The sequence below is a fragment of the Anser anser genome (genome assembly GCF_964211835.1).
Source record: "Anser anser genome assembly, chromosome: 3".
In the NCBI taxonomy this organism is placed as follows: domain Eukaryota; kingdom Metazoa; phylum Chordata; class Aves; order Anseriformes; family Anatidae; genus Anser; species Anser anser.
The window spans coordinates 64388223-64414592 of record NC_139722.1 but is presented as its reverse complement, the minus strand read 5'-3'; the positions used below and the strand labels follow the sequence as shown (position 1 = coordinate 64414592).

Sequence of the window (26370 nt, the reverse complement as noted above, 5' to 3'; positions counted from 1 at the left end):
GGACAGCACAATCCCTCTACACACTCTTGTAGATGTTGCCTGTGTAAATGCATTCTGTGAAAGCACAGCTACACATTTCAAATCTATTTTATCTACTTTGTAAAGAAGGGAGTTTTTAACAGGTGCTTATGGTAGAAACAGAAACAAGGAGACATACAACATGTTTCTTCCATACAACAGAAACATTCAGCCAAAGGTGATCTAGGGATGAGCCAGTGACTCCCACATTCCCAGCAAGGCTTTGATAAATTGGAGATGTCATTCCTTGGGGAAGAGTCAGAAGCAGAAACACAGTGTTTCAGGTAAAGAACTCCACAATACCAGCAGTACATATGTTGTATTGCATCCTCACACTCAAATCTGGCAATCTTTACACAAATTGTTGGAGTAATTCTACAAAGTTTAAGCTGATGAAGATTCCAGAAATAGCAAAGAGTATTACAGGGGGAAAAATCCCATCTTGAGTATAACTTTGTAGCTGACTCTTCTGCACAGTATTTTCAAAACCTGCATGATTGGATATGGTTCATGGAGCTAGACATGGTTCATTAGACAAGTGTTCATAATGGCCTCCTGTTACATCTGCTGAAAGTAAAATGCTTTGATCTTGCATCCAGGAGCAGATTTTGAGACTGCCTACAATATCATGCATGCTGATGGTAATTTACCCTTAATTTTCCCATTCAGTTTGCACTGCAAAACAGCAGGGTGGTTGGCTTAACTCTAAATGCTGTAGTGTCAAAAAATCAGCAGGAGCCACTGCCAGTATTCATGTGAATTTTTTCTCTTCAGATTTGAAACAGAAAGACTTTATATTTATTTATTAATATTCCATAGCCAAGGAGATAGACAATTATCCTATCATATTCCATGAGGCTCCCAGACATTTATTAAAATCAATTGACTGGTTTATTCATCTTCAGCAATCAACTATATATGCCTCTATCTGTTAACTCAAATTCCATATTAATCGAATACTATATTAATTCTTAATTACTTTCATAAGTATATTGCTAATATTTATTGACACAAAACTTTTTTTTTCCCTCTTAATGAAGCTGAAGATATATGGTCAAAGTTTCATTGTTTTCATGTGTTTTGTTGTTGTTTTGTGTTTTGTTTTGTTTTGTTTCTTTTAAGAATATAAATTTGGTTTGCTGGGAAAAAAAAAATCCTCTTATTTGCTTCTAAATTCCTATGTTAGTCTAGAATCAGAAAACCCAAGAGGTTTTTTTGTTGTTGCTGTATAAATCAGATATTTTCATGTACCTGGTGTATTACATGTTCAAAATGGGAAACAAATCATTGGTCCAAAAGGTCTCAAGACACAGTGAATCTGGTTCAATACATTTCTTCAGAAAATAAAAGTGGTGTGTATATATATGTGTGTGTGTGTGTGTATATATTAGTCGAGCCAGAAGAATTTTCTGCTTGAGAACTGAAACTCCCATGGAGTAATATTAACCATAAATAAACGGCACTTTTATTGTTTGTTTCATCAAAATGAGGATTTCACTCTCTGTTCATGGCTTCCACTCTCCCAGTAATACAGACCTTCAAACGTAATCTCAGCCACAGGCTGCTGCTTCTGCTTCACAGCAACAGATTCTCTCAATAGTCCCTGTTTGCAGAGGGGATTCAGCTACACATTTTCTCCTCTCTTCTTACTAGGATGAACTGTGAATGATTTAGCTATAGAAAAATGTGACAGCCACTTAATACGTGCAAAGAAAATCCACCTCAACAGTAATTTATTATCCAGACCCTGCTCCAGAGCAAAGGGTAGGTGGCATAGTTTTACTAAATGAGTCAAAGAACTATTCTGTACAATATATCTTTGAAGTGGCAAGTACTGAAACATAGAATATAAACCTAAAACATTTTTTGAAATTTTTCATGATGGTTTGATGAGAAATAAATTGAAATAGAAAGAATAACAAAATCCTTTTAAAAAGCCTGTTTTATTTTTTTATGTTTTATTCTTTATTTTTATATTTTTTTCACTGGATTGTCTTATTCTCCTATACAACACCTAGGTAAAAATCTCAACAGTCTGAGCCCTGTCTTTTTGAGAATAGCACTGCTCTTCATAAATTGATTCTTAGTTTATTAATTATATTCTTCTATTTTATGTCTACATACATTGTTTATTCTTGTTGTCATAAAAATAAAAATAAAAAAGATCACCAACTTTAATGCATCACATTTTAATGAGGTACCAAATCTAACTAATGACAAACATCATCACTCCTGTGATGCATTTCACAAACACAAAAAGTGAGCATTTAAGTACGTTTAAAAATGAAATCCAGAATTTGGGAAAGATCACTAAGCACATGACCAATGTCATTCATTTCAGCACTGCTGGAAGGTATTCACAAACTAGAATGACGGATAGAAGCAATGAACTTGTGATAACAACATATCAGGAGCCCAAATCTTACTTTTAAATGCTTTTAAATTCCCCCTGAAGTTATGAGCTCTTAGGCTACCAACAGATGTTGGGTGCATCTCACTTCATGTAGGTGTCTAAAAGTTAGTACTCTGAATCTAGTCTAGTTATCCAAGAATATCTTCATCAAATTCTTCCTTTCTTGGGGATAAACTTACATTTCCAAAAGGCAATTGATCTCATACAGAGATAGGTGATTAAGATTGGGAAGGTGCCTTGTCATCTCTAACTGTCTCTCCACAGACTGGAAAGGGTGGATAGATTAGACTTCAGGGGGTTATTTTTCAACAGGTAAAGTGAGATGAATTCCCTTGTCACTGAACGTGCACTGCTACTTAAAAAGTCCTTAGGTGTGAGCTTAGGTAATACCATTGAAAATATGTAATTACAGTGGAATGGAATACTTTGACCTTAAGAGTATTCTTGACAAAATATTATTCTTTTCCAACCCAAAATGTTTTACAGATCTATATCAGGTTTCTACTTCTGACTAATTATGTAGTTGCTATTACATGCTACATAAGTATATAGACAGTCCCCCACCAGTGTCTGATTTTCAAAGGTCCATCTCTCCCATAGCTCAGTCAGTGATGTTTGATCCTTCTTAGCCTAACTAAGACAACAAAACAATACCTCCAGAGACTTGAATCACTGTCTAGAAATGACAAATCCTTTCATTGGGTACTAAAGAAGGTGGATAAGGCAGAAGTTGGGGGTCATCTAGGCTCCTCATTGGGTTTAGTGAAATGTTTGAGCTTGGATGGAGTGGGTCCCAGCCAAGTGTCCCACCTCAGGAATCAGACAAGGGAAATAAGCAAAAGCCAGCTACCACAGTGTATAAGATGGTAAGGTTATTAAATGAAACCTCCATAAAACAGGTCTTTAAAAAATTATATTATTACTAAACTACAGTGTAAGTCATAAAAATTCAATTACATTTCTGTCACTGTCTTGAATTTTGCTTAAAAAGCCCACTGCTGTTTCCACTTGCCTGAGCTTGTGTACATGTTATGCAACTGTACTCCACAGAAAATTTGAATCTATGACAGCTCTCAGTATGAGACCTGAACTCTAACAAAATAAATAAATAAATAAATAAATAAATAAAAATAAAATAAAATAAAATAAATCCTTAGCTGGGAGATCAGCAGTGTTAAGTCAGTATAATTTCCTAAATGCATGCAGTGTATGACCCTGCAGTTGTGATGTGCTGATATCAGTGCTGATGAGGTCAGTGTTAAGCCTATCTGCTTGAGAATAAGATTGATGGAGTTAGAACCTGTACCTGTTTTTGGCAGCTGTGAAAGTCAGATTGCCAGTTTTACATAGAAATGAAAAGTGGTAGGAAATCAAAATCATTTCAGACACACTGAGGTTACAGGAAACATGATTACAAAATCATAAAACAATGAAAAGAGCAATCAGCTGCAAGTAGAATTCTTGAAAATGCTTCTAATACATCTATCAAAACTAAATATTATGTTTTCTGCTACATCTAGCCTATTAATAAAGATAAATTTATGTTAATATGCAGAAATGTAATATAATTCAAGATGTTTATGTGACTTCTGATTAAAAAGAAAAAAAAATGTGTAGTTTTGCACTTTTGCAAATTAAATTGTGTAGCATTTTGTTATAAAATTCACAAGCATAACCTGCATGGTGAATGATATTTAATAATCTGGTTTACTGTATAAAACACAACATTTGGTGTAAATGATAATAAACAACCTACTTTTTAAGTAGTTATTTCTGTTTTAGTAAGCAAGTTCCTACTAATGTTCTAGTTCTACTCTGTCACTTTCTTTTGTCTGGATCACCAGGTAATGTTACAATTAAAGAAGTTATAGCTTATCATTATAATAAGCTAAACGAAATGTGGGAAGCTTGTTGCTTCATTCCTGTATGTCTGCTGAATTTCTCCTTGTAGAAACATAATGACATTGATAAATATAATTCTTTCCATTTTTTTTTTCAAACATTAAAGCACATATTTATTTAACCAAGCACTAACAATATCTCAAAAGGCCTGAAGATGTTAATTTTCTCATTATTACCACAACTATTTACTGGTCATAATAATGTGTTTTATTTTTACAGGCTAGTTAGGAGAACACAGCCATAAAATTTCATTATATTTATAAGCAGTGTCATACTTGTAAGGTGTAGTCATCTAGATGATTAGACAAGTCAAACTAAGCTCAGCATGTAACTTATACTCCTGGCTATATGGTCAGATGGTGAACTCAGACTGGATTATCTTGATTTCTCCTGCAGAATTCTTCATACTACTTTCTGAACACTTAGAAGAAAACAGGAGGCAAAGATGTCTTGCCTGAACTTGATAAATAGAAAGGTTAGTAGTGTCTGGATTTTTTTAGAGAAGAGTACCAAGGTTTTCAAGGGTAACTAATTGCTTTGTATGTCCAGTAAAATATTTACTTAATAACAATGACACTGTGTGATTAGTTTCAGTTCTTTAATTTGTCAGGATTTTAATCCTTAATCCATAAATTATGCTGGAATTAACTCAGGAAAACTGAATCATTTTCAATGCTAAAATAAGAGTATGAAATTCAAATCCACCATTTTCTTCAACACTGTTATAAACTGCTGTATATGTAATTTTGAATGTCATAATGTTTGTTTTTCAACAAGTAGAAAGTCTTTACATCTTGCATCTGTCCATGTGCAAAATGAGCTTTGAACATTAAAATACATTATTTGTACATTTGGTTTTATTTTTTTCTGGCCAGCACTCATCTCAAATTTACATTTTTTTACAGTATTATAAAAACAAGCACACAAGTAAATAGAAAACTGGAAACATGCCTCTTTATTTTTTTTTTCTTTGTCATTGGTAGGACATTGTCCTACTTTGTCAAGTTTTTGAAATGAACCTTGTACTGCTGGTTCACTGCATGTTCCCAAATGAATAGAGTTACAGGATAAAAATGGAATTCCTGAATATGCCATAATGCTAAAGAATACATCTCTTTTTTAAGTTTTTGTAATGAATTTTCTAAAATTAAAAGGCAATGAACACAATTTTCTGAACAATGAGGGGTTTGTATTAGATCTACAATTTGAGCCATTGTAGGTTTTTGCCACATTTTTCTGAGGTTTGTTACTTTTTAAACTGATTTGCATGTATCATGAAAGTTACCCAGCTGTTCAGATGAATACATTATTTTGGCTTTCAAACAAACACACACACAAACACACAAAGCAAGACTATGCTGTGTGCGTAGGGAAGGAAAGGAGGAATTGACTCAATTATACATTATGCTTCATATATAAAAGAATTATATTTATACAGAGAAAACAAAAGTCAATTTTAAAAATAAAGGAATATATATGCCATATAAGTGAGTATTAAATGCCTTTCTACACTGTGAAACATTGGTAAAGATTAATAAGACCAGGGAAACGAGACACTCTAAATGAGGCACTCTAGGAAAGGAAGAAAGACACTCAGTCAGCTTCAACAAAGAAGACAGAAAGTGAACATGACGGTCTTCTAACGTATATTGAACAGTTCTTAGTGTCTAACACTAGGAAATAGAAACAACATTACACAGTACTTACTACCTGTTGCATTTTTTCTCTGAAATTTCCACATAATTTTGCTAATCCCTTCCGAGAATTTATGAACCACTTGTTCTGCATTCTAAAAACCTCCTGAGAAATACCTTTTTTATAAAATTTAGATGCAGTAAAGTTTAGATTGTAACTGTTTTTCTAGCTGGGATCAAAGCCTCATATAAGCCTGTACAGATCCACCAAGTGTTATGGTCTTGTTTAAAACGGACACCTTTGGGCAGTGTTGCATCACAGTCACAGAATAGTAGAGGATGAATGGAGACTGGTTATCATGTGGTCCAACCTTTGCTCAAAGGTTGCTCAGGGCCATATCTAGTTGGATTTTGAGTACCTCCAAGGTTGGAGACTCCAAAACCTCTCTGGGCACCCTGTATTAGACCACCCTGTCAGTTAAAAACCAAACTAAACCAAACCAAACCAAACCAAACCAAACCAACCAACCAAAGAGACAAACAAACAAAAAAACAACTAGTGTTTAAAAGCAAAACTCTTGTCTTCTTAACCTCACCCTGTCAGATATTGACACATTGATAAGATCCCCCTCAGCCTTTCTTTCTCCAAGCTGCACAGTGCCATCTCTCTCAGACATGTTTTGTATAATAGATGTTCTAGTCCCTTAATCAATATTGTGGTCCTTCTCTGGACTTGTTCCAACATGTCCATGTCTTTCTTGCACAAGAGAGCCCAGAACTGCATCTGGAACTCCATGTGTCTCACCAAAAGCTGAGCACAGGGGAACGATCATTTCCCTTGATCTGCTGGCAAGATTACTCTCGTTGAAGCCTAGGAGGCAGCTGACCTTCTTTGCTGCAAGGGTACATTGCTAGTTCTTGGCCAACTTATTGTCTAGTATCACCCCTTGTCCTCCTTTGTAAAGCTGCTTTCCAGCCAGATGGCCCCTAGCTTGAAGTGGTACATTGGACTGCCCCTCCTAAGGGCAGGACTTTGCACTTCCCCTTGTTGACTTCATGAAGTTCCCGTTGGCCCACTTCTCCAACCTTCTCAGGTTGCACTGAATAGAGGTATCCCATCTGATGTATCAGCCGAGTGGTATATCCCAGTTGTATATTATCTGCAAACTTCTCGAGGGTCCATTCTCGCTCATATCTAAGTCTCTCATGAGAATGCTGAACAGCATTTGCCCACTGTGGACCCCTAAAGCATACCACTAGCTTCCAGCTGGATATTATGCCACTGATTGTGAAACTCTGAGCCTGGCAGTTCAGGCTGTTTTCAGTGCATCTCACTGTCCTAGTCTGTACTTTATCAGTTTGTCTGTGAGAATATTATTGGGGGCAATGTTGAAAGCATTATTAAAATCAAGATAAACAATATCAGATGCTCTCCTTCTGTCCTCAGAGCTAGTCACTTCATCAAAGAGGGCTATTGGTCTGATCAAGCATATTTCCCCTTCAAAAATTCATGCTGACTACTCCAATTTCATTCTTGTCCTTTATATTTTTAGCAGTAGCTTCCAGGAATACTTCCACTATCACCTTCCCAGGGATTTCAACAAGGCTGACTAGCCTGCAGTTCCCTTCAAACTAATCTTTCAAAGGTAATCCAGTGTGACCTTGTAATGACAATGGTTAGCTTCCTCATTGCTCTTGGGTGCATCCCATCAGATTCTGTGGGCTCATGTATGTCCAATTCATTTAAGTGTTCCCGGACCTGATCCTTCTTCAGAAAGGGTAAATGTTTCTTGCTCCATACTTTCCAACTGGTATCAGGACCCTGTGAGTGCAGTAGGCAAGTCTTACAAATAAAGACTAAGGTGAACAAGGTATTAAGCACCTTGCTCTTCTCTGTGTAATTTTAGTATAAGTAAGAAATACTTTCTATGGAACCTAGACAGGTTCCTTTCAAATTCTACTAGGTTTCAACTGACAATTTTCATTTGACCCTCCTTTCCCTACCCCTGTGTGAAAGGACTGGCTTTCTACTCTGAAAATATGGGAGAATTAGTTCTGCAGTAGATTCAAGCATCAGCAGACCACATACACCTTTTGTATGATTACCTCTCTTTTCTTTTCCTGGTCAGTAATAATAGTTTTCTTCAGTAAGCCTGGGTGTAGTTCTTAGTATAAGATAACATAAGAAATAGTACAAGATAGCCACTAGAGAAAGAATAATCAATGACTATGAGCATCAATTTTCCGTATGAGTCACTATTACACACAGCCTCGATATATTTGATTTTGTTGCACTAAGCAGAATTTACAGCAGACTCAGGGACTTGCAAGGGCAAAAGATTAGAAGTAGTCCAAGTAACCAACATAATTATTCCCTTATTTGCACTCTGACAAAATCTTAAAATCATGGTTAGTTACCTGTATTACAATGAGACACAGGTTGCTATCTACAGATGTCTGAATCCTTAAAACTTCGTTACTGAACTTCAATAAAAAAATTACCCTAACAGAATAACCCTGATATCATTTCTTTGAATTTACTTTTGATATTAGCTATCCGTGTTTCAAATCTGATAGCAATTTCGATTTCATTCTATATCTATACTGTTGTGGCTTAACCTGGTGGACAGCTAAGCACCACACAGCCATTCACTCACCCTCCCCCAGAGGGAGCTCTCTGGGATGGGGGAGAGAATCAGGAAAAAATAATGAAAGCCTGTGGGTTGAGATAAAAACAGTTTATTAGGACAGAAAAGACATGAAAAAAATAATAATAATGATAATAGTACTACTACTACTAATGTGTACAAAACAAGTGGTGCACAGTGCAATTGTTCACCACCCACTGACCGATGCCCCCAAGCAGCTGGTCCCCCCACCTCGGCCAGCCCCCCCCCATATTAATTGTTCAGCATGATGTCTGATGGTATGGAATACCCCTTTGGCCAGTTTGGGTCAGCTGTCCTGGGTCTGTCCCCTCCCAGCTCCTGCTGCACCCCTAGCCTGCCTGCTGGCAGGACAGAGCGAGAAGCTGAAAAGTCCTTGGCGTAGTGTAAGCACTGCTCTGCAACAATTAAAACATCAATGTGTTATCAACATTATTCTCATCCTAAATCCAAAACATAGCACCCTACCAGCTGCTAGGAGGAAAATTAACTCTATCCTAGCCAAAACCAGGACATATGCAATCAGCATTTTTGTTTTACAAATATTATTTCTGACATGATTTGCCATGTATATCTGTTCTACACCGTTTGCCATTTACTTGTTCAAGTAACTGTTCAAGTACATTTTTTTCATCTGTGATCATGAAAAACTTGGACTTTTTCCACTCTTATTATTGGGAACCTTGAATTATTGTTATATCTGAGGAATCATAGAACCATAGAATCATTAAGGTTGGAAAAGACCTTCAAGATCATCTGGTCCAACCATCACCATACTTCCAATGTCACCCACTAAACCATGTCCCTAAGCACCAGGTCCAACCTTTCCTTGAACACCCCCAAGGAGGGTGACTGAACCACTTCCCTGGACAACCCATTCCAAAGCCTGACTGCTCTTTCTGAGAAGAAATGTCTCCTAATTTCCAACCTAAACCTCCCCTGGCGCAAAGTGAATAGTGCATAATATAGATTTGTCAACAGGACTTTTTGTTTTCTAACACTTAGTTAGGGTCTAAAGCTTCATTTGTAACTTCATGCATGAGCTTTCAGCTTTACATGTGGTAAGCTTACCAGAAGAGGCGGCTGGCAATAGTTGTGCCAGTGAGTTATTTCAGACTTTGACCTGAGAATATTTGTCCCCAGAATCTTGAGAGAAAGAAATTTATTGTAAAAATAAAAAGGGGCAAGAAAAAGTATTTCCAGACTGTGATTACAAAAGTTTCCCTTTTTCTTACTGCGACAAAGCTGACCTTTTGAAGTTTGCAATGACAAAACTGCTACAAATCCAAAATAAACAATCCTTCAATAACAACATACTCAGCTGTGGTATTGTGCTTTGTTGGCATATCTTGCAAACTACTGGAGTGATTTTATCATTAAATAGCAGGTTATTTTAGAAAGCTTATTAAAAAAAAAAAAGACAGGAGGATAGTGGAAATGGGAAAGAACAATGGGACAAGAATGACCATTTTGCATAGATTCTCAAAACAGCAAATAGGGATAGGTATTCTAGAAAAAGAACTCAAAGTGGTAACATTGTCATCTGTGATATAAATAATTGAGCGTGGTTTCTCAGATTACAGCTGAATGTTCTCTAGTTCTCCAGCAAAAGGATGAAGAGGATTCTGTCATTCCCTGCATACTGACAGAACTTGGGTTGCAGAGGAAATTAATATGTAAAAATAAATAAATGAATAAAATACACATTGAGATGGTATATAAACAAGTGTGCTTTTTATATCCAATCACATTTTATCTGTAATGTGAACCAAGATCCAATTTCTGAAAGATCTTTCCAAGTTCCACAGTTTAGAGTTAACCTTTCCTATATGGAAATACAGAATTTCTGGGACATGCAAATATGTCTGTAAAATGAGTACTCCTGAAGAGTAGAGGGTTGATTCATATTTCTAAAGTCTGAGGCAGTGAGCCTGAGGACTAGTAATGCCTCAGGTAATGCCTAGCACATGTAGCTCTAGACAGCTATACAGAAATTCTCTAGCTAGTGAATAAATAGCTTTTGTGTATGGGAATGCCTATAAGAATCTCTGTAGTGAAAAAGGTAAAAGAGAAGCAGCAGGATAGGAAGAATGATCACTAACAGAGGGCACTGGAATCCATACTGAAATATTTGGAATTTACCAAATAAATATTAGGAAGAAACTAATGTTGAGAAGACAAAGGAACTGAAGGGGTCTTGATTTTCTCTATCTATTCATGATTGTCTATTTAGGGTAAGGAAAGAGCTGAGACAGTCTTGGGTTTATTAAAATCTTCATTCAATTTTCCTTTGTTAATTAAGAAAAATCAAGGAAGAGATATACAAGCTCTATTTGATTAGAAGTATTTATGCAACTTTCTGTCCTAACAGATTGCATTTCAAAGTCACATTCACAAAGTCACAAGTGCTTTAAAGTAGCTCTCTTCTGATCTTTTAGACTTAATTATTCAGACTTTTTTTTTTTTTTTCTGGATATGCTAACATCACATCACATGCAGAGTCTGTCTCATATTTGTCCAACACAGTTTATAAGACAAGGCTTTAACCCAGGACACTTAAGCAGTTGTGCTCTGCTTTTAGGCAGCAGCCAGACACTCAAGCTGTCATCTTCATAAGCATCAATTCTCTTGTGTTCCTGAATCTCAACATCTCTTTCAGCAGCATGTGTACCTCCCAGTGCCCTCCAGAGATGAACGGCTTTGCATTAGATAAACAGGCAGATTAGTGCTTTCAGGACTAGATCCTACCCAATATCCTCTATACCTTTTACTCCTTTCATCATATTAAAACATTTGTGGGTAATTCTTCCTCTGTATAAAACAGGTGAGCAAAGTTTCATATAGAGAAACATTTAAGTCCTATAAATATCGGATACAAAGCCACATAAAAAATCTGATTTTCACTGCATAAATTTTAAATTGATGTCTAGCATTTATGCTTCCCCCCAACCCCCATTCTCTTGAAAACAGCTCCTCTGCCACTATAATTATTTCTTTCATTATATTAATTTCTTCAAGGTACATTGCTTGTTCATGTCATATTCTTCAGTGCCGCGTATACCACAGTTGAGATTTTAGGAGGTCCAGTAGATTAGGTTAGGGGCATAATTTTCTCCCTCTAATCAGACATATAAATTAGCAATGAACTGCATTGACACACTCACAGTAATTTATTTCTATTTCTGTTGTGTATGTACTCTGTTAAGTATGTATTCAGAGTAGTAGGTCCAAAATTTGACTTAGATATAACTGAAGATAGAATTTAACTTACAGGTAAATTGGTTTTAACATTCAAATTTCTCTATGATAGCTATAATACTTTATTTATTTATTTATTCATTTATTCATTTATTTATTTAGTTTCCTGTAAGAGGTACCTGTCTCAGATAGCTGTAGGATAATTAATACTGAGTATTTACTTTAGAATGACAAAAGTCACAGAGCCTTTTCTTTTTTCTTTTATTTTCTTTTTTTTTTTTTCCACTTTTGAGACATGAACACCAGCTATGGGCTAGCTTGCTTATTTTTAACTGCATTCCTTTACTATATAAAATGAAAATAAGAAGTAAGAAGACCTTGCAACATCACCCTGGGCCTGGCAACAAATTCTATACTGAGATCTTTCTAGTGTAAATTAGCATAACTCTCTCTTTGTTTATTTAAACTTGCTGACATTTATGCCTCCAGCTTTTTAATGTTCCAGAGGTGATTCTCAGAGCTGCAGCATATCTCAGCCTTTACCAGTGCACCTGGGTTAAAGTCAAATAGAGAGGAGATAGTCAGCAGCTCTTTAAATCAGACCTATGTATTAGAGCCATTCAAGAGATGTATCCTTTTATCTCAAGGCTGGATTAAAATATAAATATTTAATTTGGGGTCTTTTTTTTTTTTTGTCATTCAGGCAGTTAGATTTCTTTTTCCTTTTTCTTGAAAACAAACCCAGTCACTTGGGGTTCATGCAAAATATTTTGTTCAGTCTTAAGCAGCATATTTTATTTCAGTATATTTGAAATAAGAAGCAGAGAAGCCACATTTCAGATAGTAACATGTATCATGATTTTACATTTTTATCTAATAATCTTGTGCTCAGAGAATTCAGTTAAAAGTATGAAATACATGGGGTCAAGACCTTTCTTGTGTAAGGATCTGACCATTTACAGGACACAAAGTTTACTAAAGCAGTACCATATATTTTGGTAGATGTAGCTCTTCCTCAGCCTTTTCTGTCAGACTCATGATATTCTGTACAGACTATTTAAATATTCATTGGACAAGAGCAAAGCATAAAAATGACTATGTGGCCTGCTTTTTCAGGTGTTCTTCTGGGCAGGATACATTAATTCAAATCCCTTCTCTGAGTCAGCCAAAAATAGAACTGCTATTTCGCAGTGTTCCAACACCTTACTTGTAGGGAAAAGCGACTTTGACTAACTGGATTTTTATGGCAAATGCTTATAAGCTGTTTTCACATTTCAGAATGCTCTGTCACTCTTAGTTGGTACAATAACAATTTGGTATATTTGACTCTGAGTTGTGTTTCCCAGTGAATGACTGATTTGTTGACAATGTAATATCCAGCTATACTGGATATCCTTTAAAAAATACACGTACTGAAAAGAAAAGAACAATCAGTGAAAAAGCTACCCCCACTTACCAGATAATATCAGAACTTTAGAACACTACAGCATTTCTCACTTTATTCAATTAGCACTTTGATTTTATTTTTCTTTTCTCTTCTCCTACCCGCCCCCCCCCCCCCCACCCCCCGCAATGATATTTTAAAGAAATGAGAAATGTCAGGAAGAAAGTGTTTGCCTCATCATATCCAACATTGATTCCATTTCAAAGGAAGACATTATTTCATAACCATCTGCAAAGAAGGGATGAAATAGGGTATATAACTTTAAGTAAACTTGCAAGCCATGTTTTTTTTTTTGACTAATCTTTCTGAATAATTTAAGAAAATCATCTCTATTTGTGTTCACACTGCACCTAACACAATAGAACTGTGTTGCTACAATGGAAATCAGTCTGTAATCTCTGGTACAATAAAAATATGCTATGGGGAAAAAAACTACTTTAAAACATCTATCACAGAAGCACCAGAAAGTGAGCAAAGTCAACAACAGATGGAAGATATTCTGCTTTACCAGACCTTAGGGGTCTTCGTCAACAGGACCAAATCATAGAATGGCTTAGGTTGGAAGGGACCTCATAGATCATCTATTTCCAACTCCCCTGCCATAGGTAGGGATGCCACCCACTAGATCAGGTTGCTAAGGGCTTTCTTTATCTAACCTTGTCTTGATCACCTCCAGGGATGGGACATCCACAACTTCTCTGTTCCAGTGCCTCACCACCCTCTGAGTAAAGAATTTCCCCCTAACCTCTAATCTAAATCTCCACTCCTTCTGTTTAAAACCATTCCCTCTCATCCTGTCATTATCTAATTGAGCAAAGAGTTGCTCCCCATCTTTTTTATAAGTCTACTTTAAGTACTAAAGGGTTGCAATGAGGTCCCCCCAGAGCCTTCGCTTCTGTAGGCTGAACAGCCCCAGCTCTCTTGACCTTTTCTATAGTCTTACTTGCGGTCTTGAAGACTCCTGAAGGCAGGCCTTCCTGGGAGCCACTAGGAAGGAAAAGTCTCTCTTCTGGAGCAGTTAACCCTTTGGGTGAGCAGTTGTGAGAATGACCAAACTTCTGACATGAAGGCGTTTAAATATTTTTGTAAGAATGGCAAAGGACTGTTGCATAGGTCCTTCGGTACTCTAGTGCCTTAGCCATCAACACCAACCAGACAGGAAAGGACACACAAATGAGGATGGTCTTCTTTGCTCTGTCACTGGACCCATCACTGCTCTTTCTGATTAGCTACTAGGGAGAGTTTTTCTTTCTCTTTTCTCTATTTTCTCTTTTTCACTTTTATTTTTTCTCTATTCTCTTCCTCTTCTCTTTCTCCCTTCCTTCCTCTCTTGCTCCCTCCATCTCTCTCTCTCTCTTTGTAACTTTCACCACTGACAGTCTTTGTGTGCCATCAGCTATGAGCCCTGCTAATATCCCTCTGTGCAGGTGAATCTGTCCCAACATCCTTTGTGTAACAGGATCTGTGATTAGGATGGTAAAAGTGACAAAGAATATTGTGGATTAAAGATAAAAAAGAATTCTGCACAGTAATGGAGAAAGAGCTGGAGCGACGATTGAAGAATGCTAGTGAACTCTCAGAAGAGAACATTCAGAAACTGGAAATGAAGAAACAAATTCTCAAAATATATTTCACAGACAGTATAAGAAATCCTGACATTCTGAAGACAACAGCAAAAGATACCAATTTACTACTGCCCAACTCCTTATGTTAGCAATGTATTTGATTATTTTCTTTACCATCCATGTGCACTGGTATTTTTTTTTAATTTTTTTTTTGGATAAATTTCTTAAATGAATCCTGAAGAAAGGGTCTGGTACTTATACATTTGATCATTGGTATAAAAATGACTATAGGTAACATCCCAGTTTTCATTCAAATTTTATTTATTTTGCTATCCATCTGAATGATTATAAGTAAAGAAGGAGTAAAGCGAGCTAGATATTGATATGTCTCATTTTCTATTTTCAGGTTTCATATATGAGACTAAGTCTCAAAATCTGAAAGAAGAATAGCACAGATTTTCTATTTTCCTATTCATAAACTGAAGAATTGGGTATTTCTGAAGCACATGAAGCAAATAAAAGTCTTTTTTATTATTATTCATAACTAAAATTCTGGTCTATTTTTATTCTTACTATAGCTTTTATGGAAAGCTATGCATCTGAGTCAGCACCTCAAAGAAAAGCTAATTTTCAATTCATGACATCTATTTTTTTCCCTCCAATTACTTATCTTCATTTCCTTCTCATTTCATTTTTCCTTTTTGATTCTCATTCCCTCAGAAGAAATTGCTATATAGTGCAAATCTATTTGAGAGAGATATATCATATACTTGAGTAGTCTTTAGTTTTATTATTTTTTTTTGTTTTGGTTTGATTTTGGTTTCTTTTTAAACTACCATAACTACATGGTCTTGATATATAGGTCTAGAGTGTGGGAAGGAGAAAGGCTGTATGGGAGGAATGCCCATTTGTGCATTTTGTGATTGTTTTTGTGGTCAGATCTTCAGTGTCATTTTTCTCCTAGCTCCTGTGCTTTCTTTACTGTACTGTATGTCTTTTTCTCCACTCTACTGTATCATCAGCTGTGATTGCTAAAACTTGTGTTATTTTCAGTGATATTAGGGTCCAAGGAGATGTTAGACATATGATTTTGTATGCACTTCTGTTTTAAAACTTAAGATACTCAGTGTTCTTGAATAGTGTAAATTTCCAAAGAGGATCCTGTAAAATGTTTGACAGAAGTACATTGTCATTAAAAATTCACTCCAATCTGTAGACATATTTCTAATCACTGCCTTTGCAGTGGATTTTCTTGGTGCTCATCCTGCACTTACCTAGAAACATGCTGACACTTTTAAGTATTCCAGTGCAGCAAAGTTTTCAATATATGCCTTGAAAGATAGTTCTGTGAATCATCCACCCACAGCAACAGAGAGAAAAAAGTTATTCATCCAGGTTTATGGGGAGAAGATATTTTTTCATTATCTTCCCCAAACAAGTGTCTTTGTCTTAATGATGGCAGAGCAAAAGGAGTCTTGCTTACATGTACAAGAAATTTCTAGTTGATCTTACTCATGGTCCACCACAGTATTTGATGCTTGGGCACTGCTGCAGTTTCCATGACCTATGACACCACAAAGCATTAGCAGATTAGGAAATATAAAAATATATTTTGTTTACTTACAAATAAAGGACATGGAAAAAGAGTGTCCTGACTGTTATATATATTATTTCTACAATAACTGTGATTTTTGGGTTTGGTTTTATTTTTTAAAGACTACTTTGCAGAAAGAGAAATGGCAGGTATAGCAGTAAGTCTGCTATTAAAAATCATGTGTTCAGTTCCCTAGAGTGCTTATCCTGATTTGAACAAATATGGATCCTGCAACTGAAAGCTTAACATTGAATGTCAAGTACTTCTGAAGTTTCCCTGGAACTTGAACAAGTTAGATCTTTACAATTTATTTCTCTTAACATATTGCTTCTCTCCAACAACATTCAGACTTTACTTAATATTACCTGACTGAGTACCATGGTAACAAGTATATAAAAATGTAGCAACTTGGGCCAATCATTCAGTGAAATTAAGACAGCTTTCTCAATTTAACTTAATTGAGGACATGACTGAGGATCCTAAAGTGCAAAACAGATACGCAAAATGAAGAATCCAGCTGCTCAGAGAGGAACACTTTCCAAATATAGGGTGACCAAAAGACTGACAGAGGCTCCCATTTATAACTCAGACAGGGTTAACTGGAAGAGCTGGAAGAGTCTGTTTAGCAGATTTTTCAATCTGCAGACAGTAACAGCAAGGACCTAACCCCAAAGACTCTGACTAAAGGAGAATTCTTATAATAAAAAATTATCTGAGCCATCAAGCCATTAGTAATCACATCGTAGGGAGCACGGAGAAGCTAAGAGCAATTTTAACATTGGTACTCTATATTAATGTATGCTAGTTCAGAGTAGTTCCATACTCTATTCTTGATCAAAGACGGCTTTCCTTCTTTACTTTTAGTCCTGATTGAAATGACTTAACTGAAAAGTAACTGAAAAATTTTCAGTGGATCTATGAAATAAATGCATTCTCTCATATCACAATCTTACTTGTGTTAATTCTGCAGGGCTAAAAGGAGTAAATCTGAAAATACCTTTATGTTGGTCAGCAGCTCCAAATACCCAGAGGAAGTAGAGCTGTGTTAAGTAGAACTATTTTTACCTAGCCACTTTTCAGAGAAGTACAGCAGTTTAAATATAAAGATGATGAAATCATAACAAAGTGAAGAGTGAACAATTAAAATCACTAGAACATTCTGAGTGTGATTTTGCTTGGGTCAGAAGTGAGCACGTACCCAGAAACAACCTGAGAATCTGTATCCAAAGAAATAGTGCTTCTAGCAGGAGCAGAGCCCACCTGAAGAGAGGCAAATGGATACACTCCTTTCACTCTAGGTATGGGATTCCTATTAATAGTAAAACACAAAAATATACAAGAAACAAGGTTAGAACAATTCCTTATACAACAGTTCAAGAAAACAATTTAAACTAAATTCCCAAAGAACATTCTTAGAGAGCTTACAATTTGTTCAGATGTGAGTATCCTCCTTATAAACACAAATGTTTACGCTTACACAGAGGCAATAACTGTGTTAAGAGGGTGCATTCAGAGAAGTGTTGCCAGCAGGTCAAGGATCCTCCCCCTCTACTCAGCCCTGGTGAGGCCACACCTGGAGTATTGTGTCCACCTGTGTATGAGGACAGGCAGAGAGAGATGGGCCTGTTTAGCCTGGAAAAGAGAAGACTGAGGGGAAACCTCATCAGTGTGTATAAATATCTGAAGGAATAGTGTCAGAGGATGAGACCAGTTTCTTTTCAGTTGTGCCCAGCAATAGTGGCAATGGGTACAGACTGAAACACAATAATATGAGAAAACACTTCTTCACAGTGAAGGTGACAGAGCACTGGAACAGGTTGCCCAGAGAGGCTGTGGAGTCTCCTTCTCTGGAGATATTTGAAACCCTTCTGGATGCCATCCTATGCAATGTGCTCAAGGTAATCCTGCTTGGCAGGAGGGTTGGACTAAATGATCTTCAGAGGTCCCTTCCAACCTTGACCATTCTATGATTCTGTGATTCTGTAACTGTAGCCCTGAGTCTGTAAAAGTTCATCTAACAAGACTGAGATATTTATATCTTGCTTACACACCTTTAGACAATGCACTGTGATTGGTTTTGAAAATATATTCCATATGTTTTATCATAGATATGTTACTGTATTTAATACTGAGATCCATTACCCTCAGAGTAAAGTGGCTTCTGTCATCTGGATATGTTTATTTTTGAAAGCTTTTAGCACTTTCATGGCTGCATGACAAGTTTAGATTATTACAGTATATCCTAAGTGTAAACTGAGATTTGGAATCAAAGTACAGTCCATTTATTCAGTATTTGCTGCTCATTAATCTTTTTTTTTTTTTTTTAAGTGCCCATCAACTATTTAACAACCCGCAGTGCATTGTAATGTCATATAGAAACTTGTCTTGTGGTTATAATTAATAATGTTTTTCAAGATCACACGGAGTTTTTCAGTATTCTTCAACTGTGTAGTCAAAACCGAGCTGTAAATATTTCAGTAGTTCGTATCTAACAAAGTGCTGATATTATTTATAGTGCTTTGTGTGTCAGCCCACTGATTACTACAAAAGTATATATGCATGTGTATTTGCATATGAATACATATATACAAATAAAACTAGACAAAAACAAGATAATGCTGGTATATGCCCAAAATACCTGTTCCCATAACAGACCACCCATAAAACTTAGAATAAAATAAGCTTTTAAATGCCTGACTTTCATTTGGATTTCTATTTTCCTTAACAGTGTTTTCATGAGTTTGAAACTTCTATTGCTTACAAAGACTCAGAACAAGCTACAGTTTACTGATAATTCAGTATCTTCTTTGTATAGAGAATATTAAGAAGAGATAGTTGTGTGAACTGTTTTCTTCCAACAGCAGGAAAAAAGTCTGCTTTCTTTGCTTCAACCTTCAGTGTTAAGACCAGCACTCAGGAATCTCAGAGCCTTTGTACAAGAGAGAAATTCTGGAGAAAGGAGGACTTTCTCTTGGTCGAGGAGGATTAGGTAAGAGATCATTCAGGCAAAACTGACACCCGTAGATCCATGGGCCTAGATGGGATGCACCAGTGGGTGCTGAGGGAGCTGGCAGATGTTATTGCTTTGACACTCTACATCATCTTTGACAGGCTGTGGAGAACAGGAGAGGTGGCTGAGGGATGGAAGAAAGCCAATATCGCTCCAGTCTTCAAAAAGGACAAGAAGGAAGACCCAGGTAACTCCGGGCCAGTCAGCTTCACCTCCATACCTAGAAAGGTGATGAAACAGCTCATCCTGGATGTCATCTTCAAGCATGTGGAGAGTAAGAAGGTGATCAGGAGTAGTCAGCATGGATTCACGAAGAGGAAATCATGCTTAACCAATCTGATAGCCTTCTGTGATGGAATGACTGGATGAGTAGATGAGGACAGAGCAGTGGATGTTGTCTACTTTGAATTCAGCAAGGCTTTTGATACTGTTTCCCATAACATCCTCATAGACAAGCTCAGGAAATGCAGGATAGATACTCATCTACACTGACATGGATTGAGCTGAGACTCAGAGAGCAGGCTGGCAGAGCTCAGAGGATTGTGATCAGCAAGCAGTGCAGAGTTCAGTTGGAGGCCTTTAGCTAGTGATTTCCTCCAGGGGTCAGTACTGGGTCCAGTCTTGTTTAACTTACTCATCAATGACCTGGATAATGGAACAAAGAGTAAGTCTGCTGATGACACAAAACTGGAGGAATGGTTGATATAGAAGAGAGCTGTGCTGCCACTCAGAGGGACCTGGACAGGCCTGGAGAGTGGGGTGGTGAGGAACCTCATGAAGTTCTACAAAGGCAAGTGCAGGGTCCTGCACCCAGGGAGGAATAACCCCCTGAACCAGTACAGTCTGGGGGTTGACCTGCTGGAGAGCAGCTCTGCAGAGAAGGACCTGGGAGTCCTGGTGGACAACAGGTTAACCATGGGCCAGCAATGTGCCCTTGTGGCCAAAAAGGCCAACAGTATCCTGTGGTAGATTCAGAGGTCTGTTGCCAGCAGGTCGAGGGAGGTGATCCTCCTCCTCTGCTCAGCCCTGGTGAGGCCACACCTGGGGTATTATGTGTAGTTCTGGGCTCCTCAGCACAAGGGGGACATGGAACTACTGGAGTGAGTCCAGAGGAGGACTACTAAAATGATTAGGTGATTGGAGCTTCTGTCATATGAAGAGAGGCTGAAAGAATTCAGCCTGTTTAGCATGGAGAAAAGAAGACTGAGGGGATCTTATCAATGTGTATAAATATCTGAAGGGACAGTGTCAAGAGGATAGGGTCATCCTCATTTTCGTGGAGTCCAGTGACAGGACAAGAGGCAACAGGCACAGACTGAAAAACATGAATTTCACAGAATCACAGAATCACAGAATTGTAGGGGTTGGAAGGGGCCTCAAGAGATCATCGGTCCAGCCCCCCTGCCAAAGCAAGTTCTGTAGAGCAGGTTGCCCAGGTAGGTGTCCAGACGGCCCTTGAATATCTCCAGAGAAGGAGACTCAACAACCTCCCTGGGCAGCCTGTTTCAGTGCTCCATCACCCTCACCATGAAGTTCTTTCACACATTGGTGTGGAACTTCCTGTGATCCATTTTGTGGCCATTGGGCCTTGTCCTGTCCCCACAAACCACTGAAAAGAGGTTGGCCAAATCCCTCTGTCTCCCACACTTAAGATATTTGTAAACATTGATAAGATCCCCTCTCAGTCTTCTCTTCTCAAGGCTGAACAGGCCCAGGTCTCTTCAGTCTTTCCTCATAGGGAAGATGCTCCAGGCCTCGTATCATCTTTGTTGCCCTCTTCTGGACTCTTTCCAGGAGATCCCTGTCTTTTTTTGTACTGGGGAGCCCAGAACTGGACACAGTACTCCAGGTGAGGCCTGACCAGGGCAGAGTAGAGGGGGAGGATCACCTCCCTTGACCTGCTGGCCATGCTCTTTTTTATGCACGCCAGGATCCCATTGGCCTTCTTGGCCACCAGGGCACACTGCTGGCTCATGGTCAACCTGTCATCCACCAGGACCCTCAGGTCCTTCTTTACAGTGCTCCTCTCCAGCAGGTCATCCCCCAGCTTGTACTGATACATGTAGTTGTTCCTTCCCAGGTGCAGGACTCTACACTTTTGTTAAACCTCATTTGGTTTCTTCCTGCCCATTTCTCCAGCCAGTCCAGGTCTTGCTGAATGGCAGCACAGCCTTCTGGCATGTTGGCCACTCCTACCAGCTTTGTATCGTTGGTGTACTTGCTGAGGGTGGACACTATTCTCTCATCAAGGTCGTAGGTGAAGATGCTGAACAAGACCGGACCCAGCACCGACCCCTGGGGAATACTGCTAGTCACAGATCTCCAGCCAGAATCTGCGCCACCGATCACCACACTCTGAGCTTGGCCAGTCAGCCAGTTCTCAACCTACCTTACTGTCCACTCGTCTATCCCACACTTTTTCAGCTTTGCTAGCAGGATGTCTTGGGAGACAGTATAAAAAGCCTAGTTAAAGTCAAGGTAGATGACATCCACTGCTCTCCCCCATTTACCCAGCTGGTGATGCCATCATAGAAGGCTACGAGGTTGGTCGAACATGATTTCCCCTTGGTGAATCCATGCTGACTACTCCTCATAACATTCTCTTCCACTTGCTTGGAGATGGCATCCAGAACAAGCTGTTCCAACACCTTTCCAGGGACAGAGGTAAGACTGACTGGCCTGTAGTTTCCCAGATCCTCCTTCTTGCCCTTCTTGAAGTGACATTGGCTTTCCTCCAGTGAGGTGCCTTCAGGCACCTCTCCTGTTATCCAAGACCCTTCAAAGATGATAGAGAGCAGTTTGGCGATCACCTCCACTAACTCCCTCAGCACACATCGTTGCATCCCATTGGGGCCCATGGATTTATGTGTGTTGAGTGCACAGAGATGCTCCCGAACCACTCCCTCGTCAACCAGGGGGGAGATCTGCACTTCCCAGACTCTTTCTCTTCCCTCCAGGGTCCAGGAGTCCTGGGGGAGAATCTTTGAAGCAAAGACTGAAGCAAAGAAGGCATTCAGTATCTCCACCTTCTCAGCATCCCCCATTACCAGGACACCCCCCTTGTTCAGCAGGGGACCCACATTATCTTTAGTCTTTCTTTTACTGTTTACATACTTTAAAAAAAAAACTTGTTATCCTTTATCTCTTTTGCAAGCTTCACCTCCAGGTGGGCTTTAGCTTTCCTTGTCGTGTCCCTGCAGGCCCTGACAACACTCCTATACTCCTCCCTAGAGGACAGGCCTTTTTTCCACATTTCATGGGCCTTCCTCTTCCTTTTGATCTTGTTGATGAGCTCCTTGCTCATCCACACAGGTTTCCTGCCCCCCTTCCCTGATTGCCTACTCTTCGAGATGTACCAATCCTGAGCTTGGAAGAAGTGCTCTTTAAATGTTTTAAATTTCCATATGAGTATGAGAAAACACTTCTTTACAGTGAGGGTGACAGAGCACTGGAACAGGTAGCCCAGAGAGGCTGTAGAGTCTCCTTCTCTGGAGGTACTTGAAACCTTTCTGGATACCATGATCTCTAGAGGTCCTTTCTAACCTCAACCATTCTGTGATTCTGTCTATTTCTTTCCATTTTCTGCTCAAAATTTTGACCCTTCTTACTGAGAGGTTTTGATCAAAATCTGTCCTGCTTTCACAACTAAAGAGGATACTAGTTCTGTGATCTTGAGATCATAGCCAGGAGACTGTAAGTAGGTATGTGTTTAGCATCATGACAGGGAAGTCCACATTTATATACACCCACTGCCTATTTTCTATAGCAGCCACAGGATCTGCATACAGTATTGGTAACTGTATTACAGAAAGAAAGGATCATTTTCTTCCCAGCCCTTGTGGCTTTTTCCATAGATTGTACAGCCACATAAAGTGTAAGAATAAGTGTAAAAGCTTAGTCCTATGGATACAAATAAAGATAACAGGACTGAAAACCAGGATTGAACTTTATCAGAAACTAATGTGATAAAATACATGCTTCACAGCTCTCAAGAATAAGTTAACTATGAGTCTTTGACTTGATATAGAGCACAAAAGCAAATATTAGATGTTTAGACTCATGCATGAAATGGCAAAGATGTTTTCATTAATTCATTCTGCAAATGCTTACATTAGGCCATACAAAACAGTTTGAAGTTAAAAATTGTTTTTTCTTTGGAAGTACACTGGAAAAGAAAAAGACAGATTACACTTGATTTAGGTACATTATAATTAGAGATATGTGAATATAATTTGTATTATTGGCAAAATCAGTGCAAATATATTAAAATGTAGTGCAAGCATTAGTCACTTTGCTAGTGTTCTGTCATACAAGAAATAATATGCCATAAGCTAACATAATATGCTTCAACTTCAAAAGTACTGTGTTTTTGATTTTAACTGAACAAAAAGAAGGCTGAGAAAACAACAGCAGCTCTTTCTGACATTTTAATGTCTCTGAGCAAACCTCAAACCTCAGAACAAAAATTAATATGCACAAATTTAGCATGCAGTTTGTGAGCTTAAAAAAAAATATAATTGATAAATTTTCCATTTTCTCCAGTGATTCACTAAGCCTTGACCAGGTTCAGTTGTTAATGAAATAATACCATGACAGAGAAATTCAAAGGAGTGTAGTTATGAAGAATTTCATAAATATGAATGGAAAACCCAAACAACTTCCCTGGTTATTGGTATATATATGTTGTGGGTTTTTTTTTTTTCAATATTTCTTTTGTCTTTTCATATTTTCTGTTTGTTTTCTTTGTAAACAGTAAAGTTTGTTGATAGTACTATTCTTCTGAAGAGATGTTTATAATTACAACATATAGAACCTGAACTATGAGAAACATACTAGAAACTATTCTACAAAATAACAAGGTGATGATCATTGTATATCAGCTTGTAGTTTTTGGGAGAAAAGTTTCTTTAAAAAAATTTCTAAACTGAAAATCTATTTTCTTGGGAAGCACTAACTTGTCACCTGCCATATGTCATATGCTGAATTCCTTACCTTCTCTTCAGCAATAACTCCCAGTACCACTTTCTGGCTGAGATATGGGATGGTCTTCCCAAGTCAGGATACAGTTTTAACTTTGCTATGAACCCTGAGCAAATTGTACAGATGTGAATGACCACCGGCAGTCAAATGTTTGCAGTCTTCTTCCCACTTCCTGCAGACCACCTTTCTTCAGGAGCACCAAAGGAAGTCTAAAGCGGGAAGCCCTGACTACCCTGCTGTCTAATGGGAAGGGGGACAGAAGCTCTGTGAAGACAGCTTTACTTTGCTGTAGATAAAAAGCAAGCATATACTTACTGTGTGCCAAAACCAAACAAATAAACATACACACACACACAGAGTACAAACAAATGAACAAACAAAAAAACACCAAGGCAGCAAGCTCAATCATTAAGTATCTGCAAAAATAAGCGATTAAAGGTTTCCCACACTTAAATAAACATATTACCTTGTGTTGAAGAAATATGATACAAGCTCATTCTATGCTGGCATCCATCTTCAGATGCATTCCCTTCATCAGAAAATACCAACAGAGTTCAGTAGGTCTTGTCTAAGAATAATGAGGGAGGGCTGAGGAAGGGAAACATTTACAATACAAAGTCTTTTAAACATGGAGATGACATCAAGTGAACACTCAAGATAATATGGATACTATTTATAACTAAAAAAAGAAACATCCATGGACAAGAGAAGGATTGAAACCACTGAGACTGAAGTAGTCATAGAGTACCCTAGAACTGTGTGAAAGGCACACTTTTGCTTTAAATAGCAGAGAAAATATTGGAAAACTGTGAATAGTCTTCTTACATGACAAAGGTCACTGCTTTTTAAGAGGTTACTTCAAACAAATCTTAAATTCTTTTGAAGTTTTTCCTCTGAACCATAAACTAAGATAGTGACACAGAATATTCCTACAATCTCAGTTTTATGTGTATGCCACTAACTGTGGCACAGTATATACACAGTATATGCACAGTAGGAGTCCCAGGTCTATTCAAAATAATAATCATTTCGTCCTTTTATAATGTAGCAGTCAAACAGTGGCATATGCAGCCTAGGCTCAGTCAATGGTGAGCACTTACATGACTTGCTACATATAACAACATAAAGCAACATAAAACATTCAGTTGGCTGTTAACCTGTGCAAAACACAACTGTGCATGGAGAAAGAAAATACCCTTTTCTCCCATATGAAAATGCATTATTTTTGTAGTCCATTTAAGTGCTCGTAGCTGAATGTGTTGCTCTTTTATGGCCAGAAAAAAAAGAAAAAAAAAGTGGAAAAAAAAAAAAGTGTTTTGAAAGCATTTATGATTTTCAACCTGTTTCTGAACAGGAAGGGGGAAAAGTATCAATTCTTTTCTTATTCAGGAGCTATTAATATTTGCTTCTTGCCTGATCTGACTCTGAATTTGTCTTGGATTATTTGGAAAATTGTCTTTTTCATAATCTTTTTGTTATGAGCCTGTAAAGCAATCTTAATGATCTGGACAAGCCCTGAAGCCCCTCTAAAGCTATATGGAAAAATTAATTGAGGATTCATGCCCTTTGTAGCTTAATAGCTCAGACAAATTCTTTCACATATGTTAATAAACTACTGTGGCACTGTGGTGTTTCTGTCTTGGTTTCTTCTCAGTTATTATTCCTGTGTCATCTCAGTTAGCTAGTTCATGATCTTAATGTAATTCTCACCTAATCCCCTTTCCCTTTCCTCTGTCAGCAGCATTTCAATACATAACCTTTTACTGTATACACTTGTTTGTTACATATATTTCAGGACACTTTCTAACAACGACTTCCCATTCTATTCTGTTCTGCATTATATGTTAACATTAAATCCATATTTACAAGAACTGCTATGGTTGCCTTGCTCGCTCGCTCGCTCTCTCTCTCTCTCTCCCCTTTCCCATATGTCTCATACATACATA

General features: G+C 37.8%; 1 long non-coding RNA gene across 3 annotated transcripts in view; it reads right to left on the bottom strand.

Annotated features, from left to right (window-relative positions):
* The window catches only part of LOC310896282, a 56078-nt gene that overhangs the window by 10626 nt on the left and 19082 nt on the right, over nucleotides 1–26370 (bottom strand). The window contains exons 3-7 of one of the 3 annotated variants that reach the window (XR_014581343.1): nucleotides 24891–25012; nucleotides 17633–17743; nucleotides 16324–16404; nucleotides 16115–16185; nucleotides 13530–16001 (exon numbers count right to left, since the gene is read on the bottom strand). This is a non-coding gene — a long non-coding RNA (uncharacterized lncRNA). Of the gene's footprint in view, nucleotides 1–13529; nucleotides 16405–17632; nucleotides 17744–24890; nucleotides 25013–26370 lie in introns of those variants that run through there. The other 2 variants (XR_014581341.1, XR_014581342.1) reach the window with 2 other exon arrangements.